Source organism: Chrysochloris asiatica, unplaced genomic scaffold, assembly GCF_000296735.1.
Source record: "Chrysochloris asiatica unplaced genomic scaffold, ChrAsi1.0 scaffold00050, whole genome shotgun sequence".
Lineage (NCBI taxonomy): Eukaryota > Metazoa > Chordata > Mammalia > Afrosoricida > Chrysochloridae > Chrysochloris > Chrysochloris asiatica.
Window position 1 is genome coordinate 18,994,359 of NW_006408568.1, and position 20,262 is coordinate 19,014,620.

Below are 20,262 nucleotides of genomic sequence, written 5' to 3' on the forward strand. Positions count from 1 at the left end.
CTCATTTTCTGGCCCTGTATCTGACAGTGTTTCTCTGCTATTCATAAGGTTTTCAGTGACTAACAGTTCAGAAGTAGTTCATCACTCTTTCTTCCTAGTCTGTCTTTGTCTGGAAGCTCATCTGAAACCTGTCCACCATGGGTGACCCTGCTGGTTATTTAAAATACTGGTGGCACAGCCCTCAGAATCACAGCAACTCAAGCCACCACATCACGGCAGACAGACGAGTGGTGACCATTTGGTTTTATATTGAAATATCAATCCTGATAAAATCAAGATGTTTTCTCTCCAGATCGCAGCTCCAGGAATAGCTGAGTGTCTTGAATTAGAAAACAATGGCTTTCTTGATTTCCTACAAATTCCCCTAGCTGTAAGCTCTCCAACCCTCCAAATACTCTTTTATATGTGTTTCAGAGTTCCAGCACCATCCCCTGAGCCTGCTTAGCCTGGTATTCCGTGTTGTTATTGATGGAGCTCTTCACTGCACGTCTACTTGATCCACTATCTTGATTGTATCTCTTATAAGCATAAGAGTTATTAAAAGTGTAAACATGACATAGAATAAGAGAAAGGGAAAAGCTCAGGACTCTAGATTCATAGAAAGAGAGCTGGCGGCCAGGAGGCAGGTTTAGAGAATGCACCCTTTGGTCATTTAAATTATTATATATGCCTGAGTGCTTTAAAAACAAAAGGGGGAGGGGAGGAGAACAAACAAGATGACAGATTGGGTAGAAGTGCAGTGAGGAGCTCCATCAACAACAACACAGAATTCCGGACCAAGCAGGCTCAGGGGATGGTCCCAGAACTCTGAACCACATATAAAGGAATATTTAGGAGGTTGGAAGGCATACAGCTAGGGGAATTTGTAGCAGAAGCAAGAAATCCATTGCTTTCTAATTGAAGATGCTCAGTTGCTCCCAGAACCATCATCTTGGGAGAGACCAAGTTGGGGATGAATCAGAGCACCACAGACACCTGACAGAACTGCAGAGAGAAAGGTGTGGACATAACTTTTTTTTGTATCTGTTTATTGGTCTTTCACTGTCTGTGCACCTCCAGGTGACTAGAGGGGGTGTCTGAGCAAGTGGACACCACTGTACACATTTTCCACTTAAAATCAAATGGCAGTGAAAAACAGCCACAGCTGGCCCTGGACTGTTTATCATTAGGAAAAAGGCCTGAACAGGGATTGTGGAGCAGAACAGGTAGACTAAATAGGAAATAGGCCAAAAATTAAATCCTGAGTTATGTCATAACAACCAACAGTGGCATCTTGAAATTTCTTAGGAAGAAGAGTGAAAAGGGAAGCCAATCTCCTGGTCACATCTACCTGGAGGCAATCAGAAAGCATTAAAAAATATCAAAATACACACCCATCTAAGTATTAAGGCCAGAGATAATGCCTGAATATGCCCAAAAAACAGAAACAGATGACCATATCAGCACATGTGCTGAAATGAAATAAAGTGACTGAGACAAATGAGCTGGAAGTAGACCTACACTCCATACTGGAAGATGGGCAGGCTTTGGAAATGCCTGAGAAGGAATTCAGAAAAATGATTATAATATGTATCAAAACACTATACAATGAAGTTGAAAAAATAAGGAAGAAGTCAGGAAAGTGCTACAGGAACAATCAAATAAGATAGGCACAACATTGGAAAGAATTCAAAACCTACAGAAAGATGTCCAAATGATTAATAATAGAGTATCAGAAATAGACAATACACTGAAAGGGCAAAGAAGTAGAATTGAAGAGATAGAAGCCAGAACTAGTGAGCTAGAAGATAAATCTTTCAATACTACTAAGATAGAATTGCAAGCACAAAAAGGATAAAAATATCTGAAGAAGGCCTAAGATTCACGTTGGACAACATGAAGAGGAATAACTTAAGAATTATGGGCATTCTGAAACAGGAAGAATCACGCAAGTCCACAGAGGAGACAGTTGAAGAGCTGCTGAAAGAAAATGTCCCTAACATCCTAAAAAGTGAAAAGATAAGCATTCAAGAAGCTCAATGACCCCCAAGAAGGATAGACCCTAAAAGACAATCACCAAGACATATAATAATCAAGATCTCCAAAATCAAAGATAAGGACAGAATCCTGAAAGCAGCTAGGGAAAAGAGAAGTGTAACATACAACGACAAGGAAATCAGATTAAGCTCGTATATCTCAACAGAAACCGTACAGGCAAGAAGGCAATGGGGAGACATATATAAAACCCCGAAACAAAAACAAAAACAAAAACAAAAAAACTGCCAAACAAGTATCCTTTACCCAGCAAAGCTGTCAATCAAATATGATGATGTAATCAAAACATTCCAGGATAAACAGAAGCTGAGGGATTTTTCCAAAGCCAACCCTGCTATGAAAAACATCCTAAAGGGAGTTCTGTGGACTGACAACCAACAAGAGCAGATAATAACCAGAGAATGAAGTACATGGCAGCATCACACTGAACTCAATCAACAAATGGAAGAGTCAAGAACAGAATAAAATTAAAAGATCAGAGTTTCTGGGAGGTCAGTCTATGATCAAAACAACTACAATGTGAAAGAAGGTAAATACAGAGGAACAGAGATCCAGGTGATAAGAAAGCCAGGTAGATTCCAAGATAAAATAGACTGTCTTAAATGGAGGGAAGAGTTAATGGAATATAAGGTAACCACAACAGTGGGATTGGGGTGGGGAATTTAGTTCGGGTGTCGGGGAGGGCAATACAAGAAGGGGGAGGAGGTGGAAGAACAACATAGATAGGGGAACCCTGAGATAGGTTTGCATGGCCTACGAGGGGTAGAGGTAAATAGTGATGCATACTCAACCTTGGAACAACAGGGCGCTGTGATACAGGGATCTAGGCATAGTTTGAAGAGGGGAAATAATACTAAGATGCTTGGCTGTCTTATGAATATTAGTTTCCCTTGCCTACTATTGTAAAATAGACACTTGAGTGGGATAGAAAGGAATGTTGGGAAATATGATTACAGTAAACTTGTAACCCTGTCTTCAGCCTATAACTTATTGGAATACCTAAAAGAGGTTCTAGAACCTGCCCAGTGAAATAGACCTCTTACAAAGCCTTTGCAGAGTATAGGACCTTAGGTGGAACCTTCTGAGGTGAGACATTCCCACTTTCAAGGACAAGCAGACCAGCGTGGAACAGCTAGAGCAACAGAAGAAACATCTTCAAAGAAAAATCATTAGGAAAAACCCAAAACAAAAATGTCAGCATGACTGGCTACTACAAGAATAAGCAAGCTGTTCACCAGGCCATCAAGGCATGCAATCAAGTTCCTTCAGGTCAAACTCCCCTTTAAGACTGAAACTCAAATGCTACACACGTACAGGCATGTAAGCTTGCTGGCGACCACATTGACCTACTGGTGAGTAGAGGAGGGGAAAGGCAGCAATGAAGAAATGGACTGAGTTCAACCACAGTCCATTGACTCCCATTGACCTGGAGATGAGAGAGAGAAGAGGAAGGGCTGGTTGGTCCAAAGTGTGGTGAGACCTGAGGACACTTAAGCCCAGGGACTAAGGACATAGCCACAGAGGGCTAGAGCTGAGAGTGAAGCATCCAGCTTATATGAAGTGAGGGGAGATGCACAAGAACACCCAAACTTGCAGACAGTAACCATTTGGTCTAACCTTGATGGGTTGATAATCAGAACTTGACTAGAAGAAGGTTGAAAAAAAAAAAGAAATTTTTTTTTTTTTTAATAAAGGAAACAAGAGTAAATTGCTACAATTTGATTAATCTGGCCTATACTTATGGAGGTAGTAACTCTAAATACCAACAGAGAGTCTTCACATCAAGTATCAAAGCAATCCCCTCTGTACATAGGGTAGATAGGGATGGGCAACTTAGACATTGGCTTCCTAAAATGAGGGGGTAATAAAGGCATGAAGTGACTGGCTTGCAGGGTTTCAAGAGGGAGTTTAAGAGTATGGTGGTGAAGAAAGTGTCCCCACTGAATAGTTTTCATCTTGTCTAGATGTGTCTGGTGAAAAGAGATGGGGATAAGATTCGTATGATTCAATAGTGAATAACTGTTATCATGACTAATTGTGACTGTCACAGTTGTAAAGGTAGAAGTTTTGCAACAAAAACAGGGAAGTGGTTAATCTTACAGTCCAGAAACAGAGGACCCTAGGACCATCAAGGGAGAAGAGCACAAGCAGAATGCAGGGCCTTATCCAGAGAAGCAGTAATGCCAGAGACAGAGACAGAGATGGGGTCATGGAGATGGGGAGTGGCTGAGGATTCTAGATTCATAGAAAGAGAGGGACTAAGAGTTGGTGGCTAGGAGGCAAACTTGCAGAATGTGCCCTTTGGAGGTGTAAATTATTATATATGTCTGAATGGTGTTTTTGTTTTTTGTTTTGGTTTTTTTAAGATAAGCTAAAGTGAATAGAGAGAAATACTGTTAACTGATGGTACATGGAGGGGATTCTAATCATTGTAATAAAACAAGGTGTATGATTTGGTGAATGTAAAACTGATCATCTGCCCTGTAAACTTTCACTCAATCCACAATAAAAACCTTAAAAGAAAACAACAAACAAACAAAAAAACCCAGAGGCAATAGAAACAAATACTGTTGAATGATGATGCACAGAGGAGACTGTAATCATTGAATCATTGCAATGAAACAATGAGTGTATGTTCCCCCATGTAAACTAGCACTCATTTCATAATAAAAACTTAATAAATAAATAACAGTAGAAGGGGCTCTGGTAGCATAATGGTTATGAATCGGGCTGCTAACCTCAAGGTCGGCAATTTGAAACTACCAGCTGTTCCACGGCAAAAAGATGAGGCTTTTTACTCCCATAAAGATTTGTAGCCTTGGAAACCCTGTGCAGGGTCACTATGAGTCGGAACCAACTCCAAAGTACTTAACAATAACAACAACAAAGTGAATAGAGAAAAATACTGTTAACTGATGGTACATAGAGGGGATTATAGTCAATTGTAATGAAACAGGTGTATAATTTGTTGAATGTAAAACTGATGATCTGCCCTGTAAACTTTCACTCAATTCACAATAAAACTTTAAAAGAGAGAGAGAGAGAGAGAGAGAGAGAGAGATAAGAGAAAAGGATATTATGATGGAAGCAGAGTCAGAGGATTGCTATGTTACCTACTGTGAAGAAGAAAGAAGGGTTTCACAAACCAAAGAATTGAGATGGGAAATGCTAAGAAACATATGTGGCCCTGCCAAAAGTTTTGAGTTTAGGCCGGAAGACTCCTCTTAAATTTCTAAACTATACAACTACAAGATAATAAATTGTGTTATTTTAAGTCATTAAATACATAGCAATATGTTAAAAAAAAAAAAAAAAAAAGTGATGGTATACTAATACAGATGGGATTAATAGCAGATCAGACATCGCTGAACATTTTTGTGAACTTAAATATATGGAAATTAAAGACAGTAACTATATAAAATGAACAACAACAAAAAGGTTAAAAGTAAATTAACATAACTTCTGTATGCTATGTGAGAAATTCACCTGACTTGAAAAATATGACTTGGATTCTCTGTAGGAGACGAGAAGGAATGGGAACAGAAACATATTTGAAGAAATCATAACCCAATTTTTTTTTTTTCAGGATAGAGAAACAAATGGAAGGATGGCATTTAATTTCTCAATGTAAACAGTGTAGATGAGAAGAAATGGAACTACATATCTGAAGTATTTTAAGAAGAAAACAATGTAAAGTTATGTAATTCCATACCTATGTAAAATTAAATTAAATGGAAGACATAAACTTCAATATCCTAGGCATTAGTGAGCTGAAATGGATTGTTATTGATCATTTAAAATCTGACAGTTACATGGCTTACTATGCCGGAAATAATAAATCGAAGAGGAATGGCATCATAGTCATCATCAAAAAGAACACTTCAATATTTGTCTTAAGTATAATGTTGTCATTGACAGCAGAGTATCCACATGCCTACAATGAAGACCTGTTAATACCACAACTATTCAAATTTATGCAACAACCACTAAAGCCACTGATTAAATTGAAGAATTTGACCAACTTCTTCACTGTGAAATTGATCAAATAAGCAATCAAAATGCATTGATAATTATTGGTGGTTGAAATGCAAAGTTTGGAAGCAAAGAAGGATCAGTAGGTGGCAAATATGGCCTTTTGCTAGAAATTGTGCTGGAGGTCACATGAAAGAATTTTGTAAGAACAATGACTTCTTCATTTCATATATGATTTTCAAACAACATAAAAGAGGATTATACACATGGACTTCATCAGATGGATTAAACAGAAAGTAAATTGAGCACATCTGTGGAAAGAGACTGTGGAAAAAGCTTATCAGCTAAAACAAGGCCAGGGACAGATTGTGGAATAGATCATCAATGGCTCATATGCAAGTTCAGGCTGAAGTGGAATGAAATGAAAACAGTCCAAACATGACCTGGAACATATTCCGTCTGAATTTAATGATCATCTCAAGAGCAGATATGATGCATTAGATACTAATGATTGAAAAACAGAAAAGTTGTAGAATGACATCAAGAAGACCCTCATAGAGGAAGACAGCAAAAGGTCATTAAGAAAACAAGGAAAAAAGAAAAGACCAAAATGGATGTCAGAAGAAACTCAAAAATTTTTATCTCCAGTATAGAGATGCTAAAACAAATGGAAAAAATGAGGCGTTAAAAGAGATGAACAGATAATTTTAAAGGACAGCTCTAGATGACAAAGTCAAATATTATAAAGAAATATACAAAGATCTGGAGTTAGAAAATCAAAAATGAAGAATACATTCAGCATTTCTCAAGCTGAATGAACTGAGGAAAAAAAGTCAAGGCTTGATGTGGGCTAAATATTGAATGATGCATAAAGTATCAAAAAAAGATGGAAAGAATATACATATTCACAGTACCAAAAAGAAATGGTCGATATTCAAACATTTCAAGAGGTAGCATATGATCAATAGTCAATGGTACTGAAAGAAGAAGTCCAAGGTGCACTGAAGGCATTGGCAAAGAACTAGGCCATGGAAATTGGTGGAATATAAATTGAAATTTTATATTCTGAAGGCACTTACTCATCTAAGCCAAAATAATTGGAAGACAGACACCTGGCCAACTCATTGGAAGAGATCCATATTTGCGTCCATTCCAAAGACAGGTGACCCAACAGAATGTGGAAATAATTCTACAAAATAATTAACATCACATGCAAGTACAATTTTGCTAAAGACAATGTAAAAACAGCTACAACTGTACACTGATAGGGAACTTGCAGAGATTCAAACCAGATTCAGACGAGAACGTGAAACAAGGGATATCATTGCTAATGTCAGATGAATCATGGCTGAGAACAGAAAATAACAGAAAGATGTTTACCTGTGCTTTATTGGCTATGAACTGGCTTTCAACTATGTGAATCATGACAAGCTATAGACAACATAGTGAGAAATGAGTATATTCTAGAATACTTAATTGTGATCATGAGAAACCTGTGCATAGACCAAGAGATAATCATTTGCACAGAACAAAGGGACTATGAATGATTTAAATTTGGGAAAGGTGTGCACCATGGTTTGCATTATTCCACCATACTTATTAATAATACCCTGAGCTAATAATCTGAGGAGCTAGATTGTATAAAGAAGAGCTTTTCATCAGGCTTGGAGGAAGATGCATTCACAACCTGTGATATTCAAATGGTACAGCTTTGCTTGCTGAAGAGGACTATAAATACTGATGAATATCAAAAGCCACAGCCTTCAATATGGGTTGCACTTCAATGTTAAAAAACAGTCCTCACCATTGGACCAGTAAATAACATCAAGATAAATGGAGAAAAGATTGAAGTTGTCAACACTAATGAAAGCAGCAGTCAAGAAATCAAGGGAAGTATTGCAATCTGCTGCATGAGAGTTCTTTAAAGTGTTGAAGAGCAATGACATCAGTTTGAGGACTAAAGTGTATCTGACACAAGCCATGGTATTTTCAATAGCCATATATGCATGTGAAATTTGGACCGTGAATAAGGAAGACCTGTAAAAGAATTGATGCATTTGAGTTAAGTTATTGGAGAAGAATTTTACAGGTGCCATGAACTGACATATGAACAAACAAATATATATGGGAAGAAGTACATCCATAATGCTTCTTAGAAGCCAAGATGACCAAACTTTGTCGCCCATACTTCATACATATTATCAGGAGAGATCAGTCCCTGGAGAAGGACATCATGCTATGCAAAGTGGAGGGTTAGTGAAAAAGGGGTCTCCAGTGAGATGGATTGACAAAGTGGCAGTAGTAATGGGATTAAGCATAGCAACAATTGTGAGGATGGTGTCGGACTGGATAGTGTTTCATTCTGTTTTACACAGGGTTGCTATGGGTCAGAGATGACTCGGCTGCTAACAACAAATGTACTTCAGAAACAGAGTTTAATGTTTTCTCAGACATATAAGTACAAAAGCCAAAAGAATTCATCACTAGTAGACCTGCACTGTAGATGAAAGGCATTATATCAAAAACAAATCTGGGTTTACACAAAAGCAGGATGTTATGATGTGGACAATTGTGAGAATTTTCATTCCTTTCCAAACAAAAATAATAACAGTGAAATGTCAGGTATATAACATATGTATTAATCAAATCCACTACTAATCTGTCAGTTTGTCATATTTGCATTTACTGTTATGCTGGAAGCTATACCACTGGTATTTGAAATACCAGCAGGATCACCATGGTGGACAGTTTTCAGCAGAGCTTCCATTCTAAGATAGACTAGAAAGAAGGAGAGGTGAACTGCTTTTGAAAATGTAGCCACTGAAAAGCTTATGAACAACAGTAGAACACTGTCAAACATAGTGCTGAAAGAAGAGCTCTTTAGGTTGGAAGGCACTCAAAATACAACTGAGGAAGAGCTGCCTCCTCAAAGTATTGTTACCAAGTGCCATCAAGTCAGTTCCAACTCATAGCAGCCCTGTGTAGGGTTTCCAAGGAATGGTTGGTGATTTTGAACTGCCAACCTTGTGGTTCAAACTACTGTTGAGGTCTAGTGCTTTATACCACAGAGCCACGCCAGGACTCCTCAAGGTATAGTTGACCATAATAATGGGAATGGAGCAAAGCTTTCCAGACTTTCATTTGCTGATGGCACAAACTCAAAATGAGAAGAAACAACTGAAAACATCTATTAATACTCATATTCAGAACATGGAATACACAAACTCTGAATCTAGGAAAATTGGTATTTGTCAAAAATGAAATGCAGTGGGTAAAGACTGACATCCCAGGCATTAGTGAAATAAAATGGACTGGTTTTGGTGATTCTGAATCAGACAATCATATGGTTTAATATTCCAGGAATATCAAATTGAAGAGAAATGGCATCACATTCATTATCAAAAAGAACATGTAATGATCTATCTTGAAGCACAATGCTCTCTATGGAATGACATCAAGAACAGGAAGGAAGGAAAAAAATCATTAAAAAGATGGGAAAGAAAGAAAAGACCCAAACGCATGTTAGAAGGAACACTGAAACTTGTTTTCTAGCATAACAATGCAAAATGAACAGAAGAAATGAGGAAATAAAAGACCTGAACAGAATTTCAAAAGGTATCTCGAGAAGCCAAAGTCAAGTATTAAAATGAGCTATGCAAAGATGGGGTGTTAGAAACCCAAAAGGCAAGAACACGCTCAGCATTTATCAAGCAGGAAAAATTCACGCTCCAAGCAGCAATATTGAAGGTTTCCATGGACAAAATATTGAATGCTGCAGAAAGTATCAAAAGAAAATGGAAGGTATATACAGTCACTATGCCAAAAAGAGTGAAGTCCTGGTGTGGCACTGTTTTAATGCGGCAGACTGCAAAGTCGTTTGAACTTCAAGGTCGGCAGTTCAAGTTCACCAGCTGTTCCTCTTGAAACCCTATCCAGGTCCCTATGGGTTGGAACCGACTCAATATAAACAGCAAGTTTATATTTGAAGTGCAGAATTCTCTTCTAAATTTCAGGCTTACATATCAAATTGTGTAATTACAATCTAAATGATATGATATATGGAGAGGTAATATAATTGAAATATTTAACCACTTCTTCACGATGTGAGGTTGTTGTTGTTAGGTGCCATCGATCAGTTCTGACCCATAGCAACCCTGTGTAAAACAGAATGACACATTGCCTAGGATTGAGCCCACTGCTGCTTCCACTATGTTAATTTGTCTCGTTGGGGATGTTCCTCTTTTTCACTGACCTTCCATTTTACTAAGCATGCTTTCCTTCTCCAGGGATCAGTCTCTTCTTCCAAGTCAGGTGTTGATGTTTTTCTGGTATCCCACAGTACTTTTAATATTCTTCTCCAACATCATAACTCAAATGCAACAATTCTTCTCAGAACTTTCATATTCATTGTCCAACTTTCACTTTCATATGTTATTGTTGTTATTGTTGTGAAGTGTCATTGAGTCTATTTTGACCCAAAGTGACCCTGTATAGGGTTTCGGAGGAGTGACTGGTGAATTTGAACTGCTGACCTTACTATTCAAAGCAACTTTGCAGTCTGGCACATTAACCCACAACACCATACGAGGACTCCATATGAGGCAAGTCAAAATACCATGACTTGAGTCAGGCACAGCTTACTAATCAAAAGGATATCTTTGCTCATTAACACTTTGTTGTTGTTGTTGTTAAGTGCCGTTGAGTCGGCTCCCACACATAGTGACTCAGACTCATAGCGACCCTGAATAGGATTTCCAAGCAGTAGTGGTGAGCTTGAACCGTGAACCTTGAAGTTCAAAGGGCTTTACAGTGTGGTGCATTAACCCACAGCACCACACCAGGACTCCCCATTAACACTTTAAAGAGGTCTTTTTTAGCAGACTTGCCTAATGCAATGTGTCCTTTAATTTTTTGACTGTTGCTTCAATGAAAATGGGTTGTGGATCCAAGTGACATGAAGTCTATGACAACTTCAACCTTTTCTCTATTTATCATAATATTATTTATTTGTCCTGATGTGGTGTTGTGGGTTAATGCACCAGACTGCAAAGCCATTTGAACTGCAAAGTCGGCAGTTCAAGCTCACCAGCTGCTCCTAGGAAACCCTATACAGGGTTGCTGTGGGTCGGAACCGACTTGACAGCACTTCACAACAACAGCAAATTTATTTGTCCATCTGTAAAGATTTTTGTTTTCTTCACACTGAGGTGCAATCCATATTTAATACTGTGGTCTTTGATCATCAGAAAGCATTTTAAGTCCTTTTCACTTCCAGCAAGGAGGCTATATCTTACGCATATCAGAGGGTGTTAATAGATCTTCCTCTGATCCTGATGCCATGTTCTTCATATTATGCAGCCTCTCAGATTATTTGCTCCCCATATATAAATAATAAGTATGGTGAAAGGATACAACTCTGATGCATACTTGATTTTAAACCATATAGTTATCCCCTTGTTCTGTTTTAATGACTGCCTCTTAGTCTATCTATGTACAGCTTCCTATGAGCACAATTATGTGTTCTGGAATATCCAGTTTTCACAAAGTTATCCATTGTTTGTCATGATGCACATAGTTGAGAACCTTTATGAACTCCACAAAGCACAAGTAAACACTTATATGGTATTGTCTGATTTCACTCAAGAAGCCTATGATGTCAGCAATAATATCCTTAGCTCCATCTCCTCTTCTGAATCCAGCTTGAATTTCTGGAAGCAAACTGCCCATGTACTGTTGAAATAGTTTTTGAATTATCTTCAGCAAAATTATACTTGCATGTGATATTAATGCTATTGCTTGATGATTTCGTATTCTACTGGGTCACCATGCTTTGGAATGGGTAAAAATATAAATCTCTTCCAATCAGTTGGCCAGGTCACTGTCTTTCAAATTTCTTGGCATAGATCAATGAGTGTATCCAGTGAAGCATCAGTTTGTTGAAAGATTTCAATTTGTTTCCATCAATTCCTAGAATCTTATTTTTTTCCAGTGACTTCATTGTACCTTGGATTTCTTCAATATCATTAGCTCTTGATCATATGCTATCTCTTGAAATGGTTGAACATTGACCATTTCTTTTTTATATAGTGCCTCTGCATATTTTTCCATCTTCTTTGGGTGTTTTCTGTATCATTCAATATATTACCCATGGAATCCTTCAATATTTCAAGTCAAGGCTTGATTTTTTTTCTTCAGTTCTTTCAGTTCGAGAAATGCTGAGCATGTTCTTTCCATTTGATTTTATAACTACAGGTCTTTGCACATTTCATCTTAATAATTTGTCTTCTTGAGCTACACTTTAAATTTTTCAGTTCAGATATTTTACCTCCTCACATCCTCCTTTTTCTTTAGCATCTCTATGCTTGGATGCAAGTTTCAGGTATTCTTCTGACAACACTTTTGGTCTTCTCTTTCTTTCTTATTTTTATATGACCTTTTGCCTTTTTCCTGTATGCTGTTTTTGATATCATCCCACAACTCTTCTGCTGTTTGGTCATTAACGTTAAATGCATCAAATGGGTTCTTGAGATGGTCTGTAAATGCATGTGAAATATATTCAAAGTCAAATTTTGACTCTAGTGGACTTGTTTCCATTTTCCACATCTTCAGTCTGAACTTGCATTTGAGCAATTGAAGCTCTGTTCTGCAGTCTGTCCTTGGTCTTGTTTTGGCTGATTATATTGAACTTCTCCACCATCTCTTCCCACAGATGTGGTCAAATTGATTCCTGCATATTCCATCTGGTGAGGCTCATGTGTAATGTCATCTTTTTTGTTGCTTACAATGAGTATTTGTAATGAATAAATCACAGGTATTATAAAATTCTATCATGAGCTCTCTTGCACAACTTCTAGCATATATTTTCTAATTTGGGCATTACAACCACCAGCAATTATCAGTGCATCTTGGTTGCATGTTTGATCAACTTTAGACTGAAGAAGTCAGTATAGTTCCTTATCATCATCACTGATGATAAGGTTGGCACATAAATTTCAATAAGAGTGGTATTAACTAGTTTTCTTTGCGGATGTATGGACATTTTCCAATCACAGACAGCATTGTACTTCTAGATGGATCTTGAAATGTTCTTTTCAATGATGAATGCAATACCATTCCTCTTCAATTTGATGTTTCTGGCATACTAAACCACAAGATTATCTAATTCAAAATAGCCAATACCAGTCCATTTTTGCTCACTAATGCCTAGGATATCAATCTTTAGGCATTCTATTTAATTTTTGACAATTTCCAATTTTCCTAGATTCATACCTTGTACATTTCATGTCCCAATTATTAATGGATATTTACAGTGTTTCTTCTCATTTTGAGATGTGCTCCTTTGGTAAATGAAAATCTTGAAAGTTTTGCTCTATTCACATCTTTATGGTCATCTCTAATTTGAGGAGTAAGCTCTTCCCAATTTGTATTTTGGGTGCATTCCAATCTGAGGGGCTCATCTTCTGGCATTATATCTGAGTGTTCCATTACTATTCATATTGCTTTATCTTCCAGCATTCTGACAATGTTTCTTGCTATTTAGAAGACTAACAATTCAGAAGTAGCCCACCTCTCTTTCCTAGTCTGTCTTAATCCGGATGCTCCACTGAAACTTGTCTATCTTGGTTGATCCTGCTGGCATTTAAAATACCAGTGACATAGCTTCCAACATCACAACAACAAACAAGCTACCACATTATGACAAACGGCCAGACAAGTGATGATATGTGATATTAGATGCTTTTATTTAAATTGTCTAGCCCAAATTTTCTTATCTATAAAACAGGGACAGTAACAGTAATAAAGTTATTATAAAAACAAATGTGTTATTTCAAGATGTTCAAAATTCTAATTTGTATATAGTTAATCACATAATGTTAGTTATTCTTCTTTGATTATTATCCACTGGCCTATTCATTTGATATATGCCAAATTTATTTCCTTATTTTCAGTTGTCATGTCTATGTAACCACTCTGTTTCTCTGTTACTTCCAAACATGCTGTTCCTAGCTACCCAGAATTCAGGCCAGAATCTAGGATTTACACTTGTGTTTTTTAGTTCCCTCGTTCTCTACATCCAAGTCAATGGTCATTCCAGTGTTTTTGGCTTCATATTTCTTTTGTTCCCTGCCACACCCTCGTCTAGTCTGCTCAAACAACACAGATTCATAGCTTGATGTGTGTCTCCAAAACCTGTCCCATTCCAATGAATGCTCCATGCTGCAACAAAATTAATTTTCTTAAAATGCAAACTGGATCATGCTACTTTGCAAATTCCCCTACTCACTCTTTAAATCCTAGAGTGAGTTCTAATTGCACTTCGTACACATTCCAAATTCTTAACAATAGCCTGTAATATCAGGCATGAATCTGCTCTGTAACTTAAGCTACCCCATGCTAAGTTTGTTCTTCTTATCTATACTCTAGTCATTTTATTCTAGGTTGGCTGCTCTCTAGTCCTGGAAGATTGAAAATACCAGTGGTCCAGGAGGTAACAACAGAAACACTTCCCCTGGTATACATACTCCTGGTGACCTTGTGTCAGGAAAATCCTTGTGAATACTTCAGTCAGAGCATTTTCTTAAAAGGGTTGTGACCTGAGATATCTGTCACTGAAGTATGCCAATGATGCCCCCTTGGGATTTTCAAATATTTTAATATGACTTTTGAATTCTGTAGAATTCAATAAGTATTTTGCCATGAATACTTTAGGCTTAAGACTTTAAATTTGTTTTTCTGTGACCTCTTAACCTGAGCCATATGTTTCACATTTATTTTTACTTCAATGGAAATGGCATTGTCTAAATTAAGATAAAGCTTTTTGAATGATCACTTGTTTTTCCAATATTGCATCGTTCCTTATCTTTCCTCCATGCCTCATCAAAAATAAATTATAACAATGAAAAATTGATTTTTACTTACTTCCATTAGAGAAGATAGAATGCAAATGCCTATTAAATTTCCCTTTGGTACAATTGACACAATGTGTTCTGAAAATATACTAGATGCTACTAACAATCCCCCCTCTATGACATACACACTCTCTTCTCCTAATGCCTTATGACTTGAGATGTATTTAAAGCCAGAACTTGATATCAACTTGATAGCAGTAGATTTGGAGTTGGTTTTTCCCTGACTGGTTTTACATTTTTTCCTCAGTATTCTTGTGGGAATAGTAGTTTTTGAAAACCATATCTTCTACCTCTAGTGAAGATGAAATTAGCATGGAATACATGTTATATAACATTCTTGTCATTAAAGAAAGGAACTGAACACAAGAATAAATATTCAAGGATATTGATTTGGATTTTTGCTTTGCTTATCCCACATCTTCCCTAACTTTCCCTGATAGGATGTTGTTTCTCCTGTAGGTCCTTAAAAGCTTTAAACATAGCTGCATATTTTTTTTTTTTTTTTTAGGTTTTTATTGTGGATTGAGTGAAAGTTTTCAGGGCACATCATCGGTTTCACATTCAAACCTTCATATACCTTGTTTCATTACATTGATTATAATCCCCTCCACATACCATCAGTTAACAGAGTTTCTCTATATCCTCTTTACCTTTTTTTTGGGTGGGGGGGAAACTTTGCCTTTTTGGAATTTACAGTCTCAGCTTTTAGGGAAGGTTTTTACATTTATCTGTGGGTATCCAGGGCTCATGTATGGAATTACTAACCAGCATAACTGAATAATCAGAAAAGGGACATTTTGCTATGTCTGCTAGGTGGCTAAAGTCTGATCCTCAGAGCCTATGGTTTGGACGGTCAGCAACGCTTGGGCCCACGGGGACTTGAACGCCTGACCGGGTCTGCACGGTCTGCATCAGATTCCCCCTTATTTATTATTTGTTTAAGGGACGCTGCCTGTCTTAGGCGGTCAGTGTGAATTCCTCAGTCTTACCCGTCATCGAAACTCATTGCAGCATGGCAATGGCTCTGTCTTAGGTTGCCGAGGTTCCACGTGATCCTTGCCCGTCTCTGGCCACACGTCCACCATAAACAGACACCATCCGAAGAAGGCAGGGAGGAAGGAGACCAGCTGGGGAACCCACACACAAGATGTTGCCAGACCTCCACCTGCTCTAAGACGACCAAGCAGGATCACTATGCTGGGATTCAACCAAGTTCACAGGGGAATTTAATCTCTGGCCGAGTTCATAGCTGCATATTTGAAAGAGAAGTCACCAAGACTAGAAAGTAGGAAGGCTCTGCATACAGATGAATTCGTATGTTAAACAAAGATACTTGGAAATAATAATATTATATTGTATATCAATGGCTAAGCACATAACGACAAATAAATATTCCAGTCAGATATTTTAGCTGCTTTGGCATTGCATCTTGGGTGTTTAAATATAGTATTCCAGATACATACATTGAAGAAATAGTATTTACTGGTGGCTACCTCTTGGATAACCAAACCCACTGCCGTAGAGTCAATTCCCACTCATAGCTACTCTCTGTATTATTTTAAAAATATCTTTACGGCTCTGTATTATTTTTAAAATACCTTTACGGAACAGACAGCCTCGTCTTAGTACAATAACCAGCTGGTGGGTTTGAATCACTGACCTTTCAGGTAGCAGCCCAATGCCTGACTCACAGCACCTGGGATTATTTCATTCAGGTAACACATAACAGGGAAGAAATCATGTCTCAATAGAATTTCAGTGCATATACAACAGAAAATGTCCCCTTTACCTTAGTCCTCATTTCAATGATAAAGATCCATGTCAAAACATAGCTTGTTTTAAATAAAGGATATATATTCAAAGATCCAATATGTTAAGTAGATTGACTGGATTCGGTATGTAGGTGTTCACACTACTTGATAGCTGCACAGAAAACACAGCACGTATCTGAAAGCTGTCAATTTCAAAAGAGCAAGTGGTATAATGCTTCCATCTGTATCAAAGATACCTTTCCCTTAGCACATATAATGATTTCATGATTTAATCAAAGAACAATGTTATATTCATATATGAATATGACCATGCTAATTATATCCTATCAAGTGAGAAACTGTAGTCTCTTCCCCGTCCTCCTCCACTGGAAGAATTTAGGTTGGACTGGAGAATACAGTTCCACAGATGAAGTTCTGCCTTCGGTTAACCAACCCACTTGGAACATCTCATTGGAATTGTATAAAATGTTGCATGCTTAAAAGACCTTTCCTCTACTTTCATTCAAGCCTTAACTCTTAAATAGGGAAGAAACAAGAATTAAAAGAAATCGCTTTAGAGAACAGAGCAGAGGGCAGGCTCCCTGAAAATGGCACATCAGAAGACTCTCTGGATGGCAGCAAATCCCTTACTAAACAGTAGTTCCCAAATGACTTGTCTGTGGTGGCAAAGCAGAAAGGTGTAACCACAGAATATGAGAAGATAATAAACTGCCCCTGAAGTGACCTTGACTTCTGGGACAAAGAGTTAACTAAAACTTTTCTCAAAACTAAAAGGAGATGGGCTAAAAAAGATCATTATGCTAACAGAGGGGAAGACCCTACCTAGGAGTGATTTTCTATTATTGAAGAGAATGCTTTCTCGGCTTTTCACTCCCAGTCCCCTAATTTGTTATTCAAGATCCAGTATCTTGTTGATATGTGGGTTTGAGGTAAGGTTCCCAGAGTCTTGATCACACAGCAGAATTATATTACCACAAGAGAGATAAGGATCATTCCAAGTCTATGTGTCAGCTTCTATAGTTCTGTTATCTTTTTAACTGTGGAAAGGTGTGTTAGACCCACACAAATATACTCAATGAGAATGAAAAATCATATTAAGAATTTGCCAGCTCAAAGGACCACTCTGGTGGAACTAGCAAAAGATTTTGGTCCCATTAAAATTCTCCCAATGGTTAAATTAAAAATTTTAAATAACTTGTGTATAGGGAAAACATTCGGTGGGGGGATGTTTTCAGAGAAAAATTTTGTAGAGTTATTGTTTCACTGTTGAACATGGAAAGTCAGATCTTCAATTCTATTTTTCTAAAAGTCACCTTTTGACCAAGGGCAAATCATTTAAATTCTCATTGTTTTGAGATTTCCATCTCTAAAGTAGGCTTCATAAAGACTCAAAAGTTTCAAATAAGGAACTACTTTAAATTTTCAACAAATGCATGGCAACAGTTGCATGCACTAGTTTGTGCTCTAGCTAGAGACAGACTCTCAGAATTCATAATATAGGCTGTTAATAAACCGCGACTTTTCTTGTCTGATTCATATGTCCATAATCATTTAGTCCTCAAAGGCAACAGACCACACACTGACAAAGAGGAAGAGTTGAAAATTGGGCATAGCAAACACAGGCTTTCCTTTTGAATTTATATTTAACTTTATAATTCAATAAAAAGGGCTTTGAGTCAGCATAGTTATAAACCACATCACTGCTGCCCTATTACTGCAGAGATATTGAGTATATATGAATGGATGAATGACCTGCTTTATCTTGATTAATATCATTCTTACCAAAGTTATTAAGTGGACATTCAGTAGTAATACCAGATTTATGCATAGAGAGGTAGGAACTCACATGCTTTAGACTTTCAGCAGGCATTTCACATCTCTGTTGTAGCATTTATTATCATTTATTTTAATTTTGTCATTGCTTGTACTCTTCACCAGCCCTGAGCTCCTTGGTGTCAGGAACATATTCTTTAAGTATCCTTAATCATCTTGTATAGTATTTAAAGAATTCTAAAAATATGATTCCTTCTGCTGTCCTCTGATGGGTGGGAATGGTCCCTGGTTGTACAGTGATTAAGCAGCTCACTGCAAAGTCAGTGGTTCAAACCCACCATCTGCTCCATGGAAGAAAGCTAGGTCTGTCTGAGCCTATAAAGATTTACAGACTCAGAAACCCTAAGGAGCAGTTCTACCCTGTCGTACAGGGTCACCATGAGTTGTAATGGACTCGATGGCCGTGGTGGATAGTATTTAATATATTAAATTTTGATTTAGTAAATAGTAGGTGATCAGTTAACATTAAATAAATGAAGAGATGAAACAAAAATGAAGAACAAGGTTACTGATTTTGAAGTAAACAATGTCTAGTCCTTCCTTTTGAGTATGGAAAAAAAAAATTCTTTTCCTACATGTCATGACTTCCTGGTTTCATGATTTGATATACCAAATACTAGATGAAAGGCTATTCTCAGAACAAATTCTGCTCTGTTCAAGTGAAAGGAAATTACAACCTTCTGGGAACCCTGTTCCATCAAGATAGCCATGCTAACTTGTAGGGCAAAGTGGCTGGCTATATTTAGATAAAATTGTGGAATGCACACCAACTACTGGAGATTTGACCCTGACAATTGTTACTCCAGATTGTCTGCCAACATTAGGCTTGAAATCACTAAGACCCCATAATAATAACCAAATCAGAAGAGAAAGATCAGTTACTGGACCCCACATACATGAGTATTTTTTTTTAATGCTTTATTGTGAATTATATGGTCGTTTACATGAGTGAACATTACCTTTACATTCATCCTATCATATATCATTTCATTGCCATGGTTACAATCCCCTCCATGCATTATTGAAAATATAAACTTTTACTTCCACTCTCAAAAAGCAGATAGCTTAAAAGAGTCAGCAGAGATTCAAATTAGTAAGAGTTGACTATACTGCTGACTTTGATATAAAGCCTAAATTTCTTATCCTGGTGTGTCACTGTAGGATAAGCACCGGACTGCCCAAGAGGTTGGTGACTCAAATCTACCACCCTCTGCTCAGAAACCCTATACAGCATGGCTGTGAGTCGGAACTCACTCTATGAAGCTTGACAACAACAACAACAAACTCTCTAAAATCTCACGACATTTTCACTTGCCTCATTACTCTTCACTTAACTAAGAACCATACTCTCAAACCAAATCATTTGCTTTTCCTTATACCTTAATTCCCAAGCCTAAGGTTGTTCCAGCTTTATTTGCTTAGTACTTCATGCTTTCGTATTTCTACATAGCAAAATTGTTCTTATTCTCCAATAATACCTAAATCGTTATTGTGTTAAATACCATTAAGTCAGTTCTGATTCATGGTGACCCTGTATAGGATTTCTGAGTGTGGTTAGCACTTCAGTGCTTATCCTACAGAGCCACAATAGGACTCATGTCTCCTGATTGTCACAATACAAAAACTCTTGTCTTCATTTGAATTATAAAATATTTCATAAGTTCCTCTCTAATTAGCATTACCATCTTTTGGGCTGCATTATTTCTATAGAAATTTATAGATTATCCTCCTTACCAGGCAGC